We start from the raw sequence: 8352 nt of genomic DNA, 5'->3' as shown, positions 1-8352 counted from the left end.
CTGATTTTAAAGTTCTCTGAGTTCATGGGTGCAGAAAGAGTGTGTGGTTGACTTCCGGCCCCCCTCTGGGACTCTGATTAGCAGTGATTTCTGGTATTTCAGTGGAGGAAAAGATATAATGATCCTGCCCAAATGGCAGGGGCTGGTTGATGAAGAATGGCATGGGAAGAGACAAATACCTAATTCCTGCTCAGGATTTAATGAGAGGTTGCTTTGGGGCTAAGCTCTGTTTATAGTAAGTCCCACCTGGGACAGATTGTATTGTTAATAAATGTCTTTGAGTTCCTCTACTACCACCAGGATGCATCAAAAGAACTAATTACTCAAATTTTTGTTTAATGGTGCTTATCTAAATAACTTAGGGGCTTTTGAGTGAAAACAATAAAAATGCAAATGATTATGGTGCAGTGCAGTGTAATAAGGATATTTTCATAATCAGCAGTGAAGGAGTCGCAAAGCCAGCAGCAGTAAGCCGCTGGTGGGTATTACTTCTCAAAAGTACTGCCATGGTTTCAAGGCACTAGGGACCCATACTAACGGGTCTCTAGCTTCTGCCCCTTAACCTTCACTTGCTCCAAAAAGTGGGGATGCTCCAAAAGCTGATCTTGGGTCTTGGAAGGCAATGGAGTGACACATTCCACAGATATCACATGCACTAGAAAATTCCACAATTTAAGAGGCTGTTGATCTCCAGTGTAAATTTGTCTTTAACTAGGTTCCGTTAACTTGTTCATTTTGAGAGTCTCGGAAAAGTGCATTAGGAAGGAGATGTCCATACACCATGGTGCCTTCCTAGTTGCACTGAAAAATGGTGCATGAAGTAGTAGTGTGTGTTAACGAGGCACTATGGTGTGAAGGCCCCAGCTGCATTGCTGGCTTTAGTACTTCTTTTTTTCTGGGTCTTTGGGCACAAATTGCATAATTTCTCAGGGCTTCATTTTCTCAACATTTCTTTTCACCTTCAAATTGGTCCTAGGAAAAAGGCTTTGTGGTAGGGAAATCCTGAGTGGGAGAACACCCTGTTGACAGATGCCTCATTTATTTCAGTAAATCAAAGTGACTAAGAAAACTGGTTCATTTCCCAAACTTCACAAACCTCGGGACCTCTCTGAGGAACATGTCCCATCCCTCTCAGGGCCATGGAGCAGGTCGCCAAGCTGTGATTTCTGCACATTTTGACCAAAGCTACAGAGAGATGAATTAAATCCAATAACCAAAGTTAACCTGCTTTAAAAAAGCGCTTGGTTTCTGGAAAGACTCATTGAGCTGCCGTATTTCATAGACTCTAAAATGCCACTGGTTATAAAAGGCACAGTTATTTTATCTACTTCTAAGAAAAAAAAAATGCTGCTAGTTAAACTATGACATGGTTTTGGTTATAAGACTCGTCCTGATTTAGAGATACCTTAAAGTCCCCGAATTCAAGGAGTGCTCGTGGAATCAAAGTTGGAGAAAGCTTCTGCCACCAGGCTTGTAAAAAGGAGCATGCCGAGGGCGCTGGAGGGATTCATGCACTGAAAGACCTCTATGTTCGCATCTCCTACATCAAATGTTTGCATGAGTAAATTTCACCATAACTCTAAGGCATCACTGGGCATCTTCCTGGCCTTTGAGGGATGAAGCCACTAAGATATCGCAAGGTGTTGTAGCACCAAGAGTTCGTGAATTCCAGTGGTTTTTTGGATGCTGGTATGTGGTGACATGGCTCTTTATAGTCATAACTATTTTTAAAAAATATTATTTATTGGGGCGCCTGGGTGGTTCAGTCAGTTGAATGTCAGACTCTTGATTTCAGCTCAGGTTGTGATCTCAGGGTCGTGAGATTGAGCCCCACATCAGACTCTGCCCTCAGTGTGGAGTCTGCTTAAGAGTCTCTCTCTTTCTCTCCCTCTGCTCCTCCCCCTGCTCACTCTCACATGCTCTCTCTCAAATAAATAAATAAAATCCTAAAACTATGTAGTTTTATGTATCAGTCCTTAATTTTACTGATTCCGCCTTTAAGTTTGGATTCTGGACTCGAGTTTGGATTCCCTACCGTCCAAGAAATGGTCCCTCCTAGGGCAGGTTAGGGAATGTCCCTCCCAGGGAATGTCAGCCGCCCAACCTGGAGAAGGTGCCTGGAGTCAGATGAGCCAGGAGGCCGCTCACTGTTCCCCGCGAGAGCGACCCCCTCCCCAGGAAAAAGCCCCAGAGGAAAGACAACTGGTTCTGAACGCACAAGGACAAGGGGGTATGTGCTCTCCAAATAAGAGTTGGTCTCTTGGGAAAGGAAGAATATGGAAGTGACCAAGCTTCATGACCATAGCCGCTGAAGGCAGTCTGCTGTCGTTTCTAACTTCTAGCTTTATCTAGAAATAGGTGTTGAAGAAAATATGTGTTTTTTCTTTTTTTCTGAATTGAGTTAAAACAGAAAAATATGGCGATGTTAGATTGGCTTTTTCCAGCAGCTTGACATGGGAATTACTTCTGGAGCTTATCTCTGTAACATGAGAAAAAAAAAAAATTAAATGCCAGCCTGGGCATATGTGAACAGAGACAGTGAGTCTCCTGGAGGAGGGTTTGAGGGTCCAAAGACCCATCTGCCCTGAAACTCGTTCTCTGCGGCCCCTGCTGCCCCTGGCGTTTGGCTTGTTAGTCACGCCTCTGAATCAGGACATGAGATTTTAAGGCAACGTCGGTACCACAAGGGCTGGGGCATAAAGTAGGACTCCCCATTGTGACCTTAGCCTGAACTGGTCACCAGCTGGTGCCCTGAAGAAATGGAAATGAATGGTAAGTTGGAAGACTGTAATAATCTTTGCTAGGTGGGCTCATGATAGAAGCCATTCCCAATGAGATAAAAACAAATGTGATACTATTACAATAATTGTGGATTCCACAGGGGACCCAGAGTAAGAAATGTGCTTTGGCTTCAGGAAAACTTGGATCCAGGGACTGGAATGGTGGTGGTGACGGGGGTGGGTGACCTGACCCCCTCTCTCCCATTGTCCCCTCCTCTTCTCTGATTCATTTATCAGGGAGCAAGGCAGCTACCGGGGGGTCGAGGGCTGCCTGCCCCCCAGCCCAGCAACTCTGACAAGGGGAAGAAGTAACTCCTGGAAAAGCAGTGACTTCCCAGCAAGCAGAAAAATGGACTGGTCAGACCAGATCCCGAAGAGAAAAAAACCTCCTATCTTGCAGGAGGAGAGACAGAAAAGAGGAGACAGGCAGAGCGCTGGGATGCTTGGTGTTCTCTAAACCACAGGAACGAGAGCCGCGGGAGCATCGTGGGTCTGCGTGGGGAGATCGGGGTGAAGAGTGCCCTGTGCAGGTGTTTTTCTGTGCCATCCTGGGCTCTGTGTCGTCGCCGGGGTGTGGGCTGTGGGGGGGATGGGCCGGGCTTCCCATCTACAAACCCAAGATAAAAGTGTATGCCACCCCGCTCTACCCGGATTCGGGTAGGAGGCATCGGGCTGGGATTTGTTTCTGCTGGACACACAGCTTAGCACGTGGTCGATCATAAAGGCACCACGCGTGGTCGAATAATCACCAAGGTTCATTGTATTGGACCAAGCATTGTGGGGGGTTTCGTCTTTTGGAAAAAAATAATTTTATTTTGTCCCACGTCTTTGTGGTCATGTATTTTCTTACACCTCGGTGATAAAAAATATTGTATCAACTTTCCTCTCATTTGATACTTACAGAATCTCAGGCACTATTTTGGTGCAGATACAAGGTAATGAGTTGAGATGTTAAAGTCAGTTCATTTCAGTGAAATTTATTCCAGGCAAAGAAAGGTGCGGGAGGTTGGGGGAGTGGGCAGTTTCCGTAGATATGACAAAATGTTTCCAGATATCAAGTGGCAGACAAAACTTAGGAATAATTATGTGTCAAAACTACTTCATTAAAGTTTAAAGCTTCATAATATGCTCTTGCCAGAAAAAAAAAAAAATGCAATTAAAAAAAAAAAGATTTTATTTATTTATTTATTTACTTGTCAGAGAGAGAGAGAAAGCACACAAGCAGGGAGAGTGCCAGGCACAGGGAGAAGTGGGATCTGTGCTGAGCAGGGAGCCCAGTGCAGGACTCGATCCCAGGACCCCGGCATCATGACCTGAGCCACCCAGGTGTCCCACAAGGCAATTTCTTTTTAATGATAATGTTTTGTTTTGTTTTTAGCAATGCAATCTTTTAACGATTATTTTCTCCCCTTTTTGGAGGTGATCATAGGCTGCTTAAAAATGGAGTGAAAAACCCGAGGCCAATTGCTACTCCCAAGAGAAAGCAGAGGGGCTGCACCATTTGTGTGCATGTGCAAATCCTCATTGTGAGTTTTATTAGGGGTCAGGTTTAGGTCCAGAGGCCCCAAGCTTGCCTTTTTTTGAGCGGCAAGCTAACAGTTGCCTGAGGCTAAGCTGCTTTGAAACCAAATGCAGATGTTTTGGGTTTCTTCTCCCTGATGTCATGTTTCACTCTTCTTTTAAAGTTTTCCCAGATGTCCGCTGGGTTCAGATCTGCTACCTACTTTTCTTTTCTTTTTTTTTTTTTTTTTTAAAGTAAGCTCCATGCCCAGTGCAAAGCCCAGTGCGGGGCTTGAACTCATGACCCTGAGATCAAGACCTGAGCCAAAATTAAGAGTTGGACGCTTAACTGATTGAGCCAACCAGGCACCCCCAGAGACCTGCTCACAACTTTGAATCCTGAATCTTTGCCACTGAGCCCCACTGTTTTGGGATAATTCCACAGACTTTCTCTATAAAAGGGCCAGATAGTAAATATTTTTGCCTTGGGAGCCTCATTTGGTCGCAGTCACCACTACTCAGCTCAGCCTTGGTCACACAAAAGCCACCATAGACAATGGCCACGGGCATGGTTGTGTTCCAGAAAATTCCATTTGCAGCAGTAGGTGGTGGATGAGATTTGGCCCACTGACTGTAGTTTGCTGACCTTTGAGTTACACCATTGGTAAAATATAGTGGCTTCCATCATACAATTACTTGGAGCTGTGGATGTGAAATGAACAAAACTCTTAGAATTTCTAAGAAGTGGAAAAGAGTTTCATTCAAACTCACGTGAGGACGCTGTCTGGGACACACAGTCTTCACAGAGAAGAGCGAGCCCAGAGAAGGAATGCTTTATATGGGTCATGCATGTTTTTCGTTACATCGAGAGCTACAAATCATCATGATGAAGGACATTCCAGAAAATGATAAGCTTTATCTTGTGCTTATAGTATGTGCGAGGTTGCAGGCTTTGGAGGTATGGCAATGGAATCTAGGGATATTTTCACTCTTATCTTTAGTTAGAAATTTTTTTTTTAGGTTATTTGCTAACCAAGCAGATGTACAATGTGTGCTTGGCAGAAATAGAACCCATGCTTTGAAGTTTGGTTAAGTCACTCTCACCTTGGTCAGTGTTGACGTGTAGCTTCCCTGGGAGCCCAACAGCAGAGCCCACACACATAAAAAGTTGAAAATTTCCTTTATCATTTCCCTGTTTTGATTGATAATCTTTCCTCAGAAAGCATTGTTGATCACCCTTATTTTTCTGTCCCTCGGTACCAGGGGGACTGGCCTGGACCCATCAAGTTTCAAGGTTCACCGTTGGGGGGAAAGTAACATAAATGATAGGAAGCATAAAAAATGATAACATTTTATCTATTAATTTCAGTTGACAGGCAAACACAGTACATATGCTTGGTTCAGATTATCTACTTTTACATTTGCTATAAAGTTTATAATAAAGATACATGAACAGTGAAATAATTCCAATAAGTAACATTTGAAGGAACCAGTGTGATTTTGGAGTTTTCTTTATTGGCTGTGATCATTATTTTGAGGGGTTCTTAGATGGTTATTATTTTGACCTGGGTCGGCTTTTGTGCCCAGTTATTTGACCAAAGCCTAATAAAATGTTGCGGAGAAAGGCATTTTGTCTGTCTTATGTGATTAATATCTGTGACCAGTTAATTGCTAGTAAAGGAGATTACCTTCAATAATGTGGGTGGGCCTCATCTAATCAGTTGAAGATTTTAAGAAGAAGAAGAAGAAGAGAGGACAAACCCTGAGACCCTTCTAGAAAGAAGAATTTTGCTTCAACAATGCAATATATGCCTGAGTTTCTAGCCACTGGCTTGCCCTAGAGATGTCAAGCTTGTCAGCCTCCACAGTCATGTGAGTTAATTCATAGATATATCTCCTATTGGTTTCTTTCTCTGGAGAACACTGCATGATCTTAAAGAAAAATGCCTACTGCATTATTTCTTACCCTGAAGACTCATTCTACTTTACTGTGTTATTATCTTTACATATTTATTTGTTTATTCATCCATCCAGCCACCCATCCATTCTTATAACAATCTTTGCCATCTAAGTAAACGGTACCAGCGTGCACACGTTCTTAAAACAGGAATCCTCGAAGGTACCCAAGCCTCCTGTCTTTGTCTCCAAAACATATTTCCTCCCTACCCTCATCCCATTTCCATGGTGCCGCCTTATTCCGAACCCCCTCTGGATAAAAGAACCTAAAGTAGAATTTTTCTCTGGCTTCTTTGAGCCTCTTCTTCATGTTGCCATGACATTTGGAATCCATATGCATTGAAATCATCCTTCCATATTTTGCAAAATTAATATCTAAAGACATAACGCAGAAGAATAGCAGCCGTTACCACTATATGCTATGATTTGATCTTGATATATTACACAATATGCCTTTAAAAAAATAGAAATAAGGAGTTGGTATATACATTTTTATACTCTTAATTTCCTCTCCTAGGAATTCCTCTTCTGCATTCCTTCCTCCTTTATCTACCAGTCCACCTGTAGAACATTTGACACAATTTTATTACATAAAATTATAAGACAAGGTTCATGGCTGTCATCAAGAAAGGTGAGAAAAAAGGGAAAAAAGGTTAATTCGGCTCAATATACTGTAAATCAAAGCATGATTCACTTTTCACTTTTTGGCAGAGGGGTCACTGAGTCAGTCCACATATTAACGATCATCTTGCTCATTCCATCAAGTGAGATGTTGAGGATTCATGGGTCAATGTTGCTATAAAATAACAGGAAACCATCCCTAAATTTTATTTTTTTTTCTTTTTTCTTTTCAGTGTTCCAGAATCCATTGTTTATGCACCACACCCAGTGCTCCATGCAGTCCATGCCCTCCATAATACCGACCACCAGGCTCACCCAACCTCCCACCCCTTCCCCTCCAAAACCCTCAGTTTGTTTCTCAGAGTCCACAGTCTCTCATGGTTTGTCTCCCCCTCCAGTTCCCCCCAACCCTTCCTCTCCATCTCCCCATGTCCTCCGTGTTATTTATTCCTTATGTTCCACAAGTAAGTGAAACCATGTGATAATTGACTCTCTCTGCTTGACTTATTTCACTCAGCATCATCTCTTCCAGTCCCGTCCATGTTGCTACAAAAGTTGGGGATTCATCCTTTCTGATGGAGGCATCATACTCCATAGTGTATATGGACCACATCTTCCTTATCCATTCGTCCGTTGAAGGGCACCTTGGTTCTTTCCACAATTTGGCAACTGTGACAATTGCTGCTATGAACATTGGGGTGTAGATGGCCTTTCTTTTCACTAAATCTGTATCTTTGGGGTAAATTCCCAGTGGTATGATTGCAGGGTCATAGAGAAGCTCTATTTTTAATTTCTTAAGGAAACTTCACACTGTTTTCCAAAGTGGCTGCACCAACTTGCATTCCCAATGACAGTGTAAGAGGGTTCCCCTTTCTCCACATCCTCTCCAAAACACTCTCTTGTTGATTTTGGCCACTCTAATTGGTGTAAGGTGGTATCTCAATGTGGTTTGGATTTGAATCTCCCTGATGATGATGAACATTTTTTCACGTGTCTGTTAACCATTCGTATGTCTTCTTTGGAGAAGTGTCTGTTCATGTCTTCTGCCCATTTTTTGACATAATTATCTGTTTTGTGTGTGTTGAGTTTGAGGAGTTCTTTACAGATCTTGGATATCAGCCCTTTGTCTGCACTGTCATTTGCAAATATCTTCTCCCATTCCGTGGGTTGCCTCTTTGTTTTGTTGACTGTTTTCTTTGCTGTGCAGAAGCTTTTCATCTTGATGAAGTCATCACTAACTTTTAAAAAGAACTGCTAGGTAAACCAGACTTTCAGAGAACATTGGAAACAATGTGTGTGCCATCTTGCTAAGTACTGTCTCTGGCATTACTTACTCTTACTCTAGCCTGCTTGTCAACATTCATGGGAAGGAAGGGCCTTTGCTGACTTCCAGTTTCTAGAATCTTCTTTACAACTTCCCAGACATTCTCAGCGAGGAGGACTCTGGTGCATGTCACCAGGGGCATGCCCAGCAATAAATAGGGGACCGCTATTA

Source organism: Mustela putorius, unplaced genomic scaffold, assembly GCF_011764305.1.
Source record: "Mustela putorius furo isolate JIRA1106 unplaced genomic scaffold, ASM1176430v1.1 tig00000857_pilon_pilon_pilon, whole genome shotgun sequence".
Lineage (NCBI taxonomy): Eukaryota > Metazoa > Chordata > Mammalia > Carnivora > Mustelidae > Mustela > Mustela putorius.
This window is presented reverse-complemented; position numbering follows the sequence as displayed.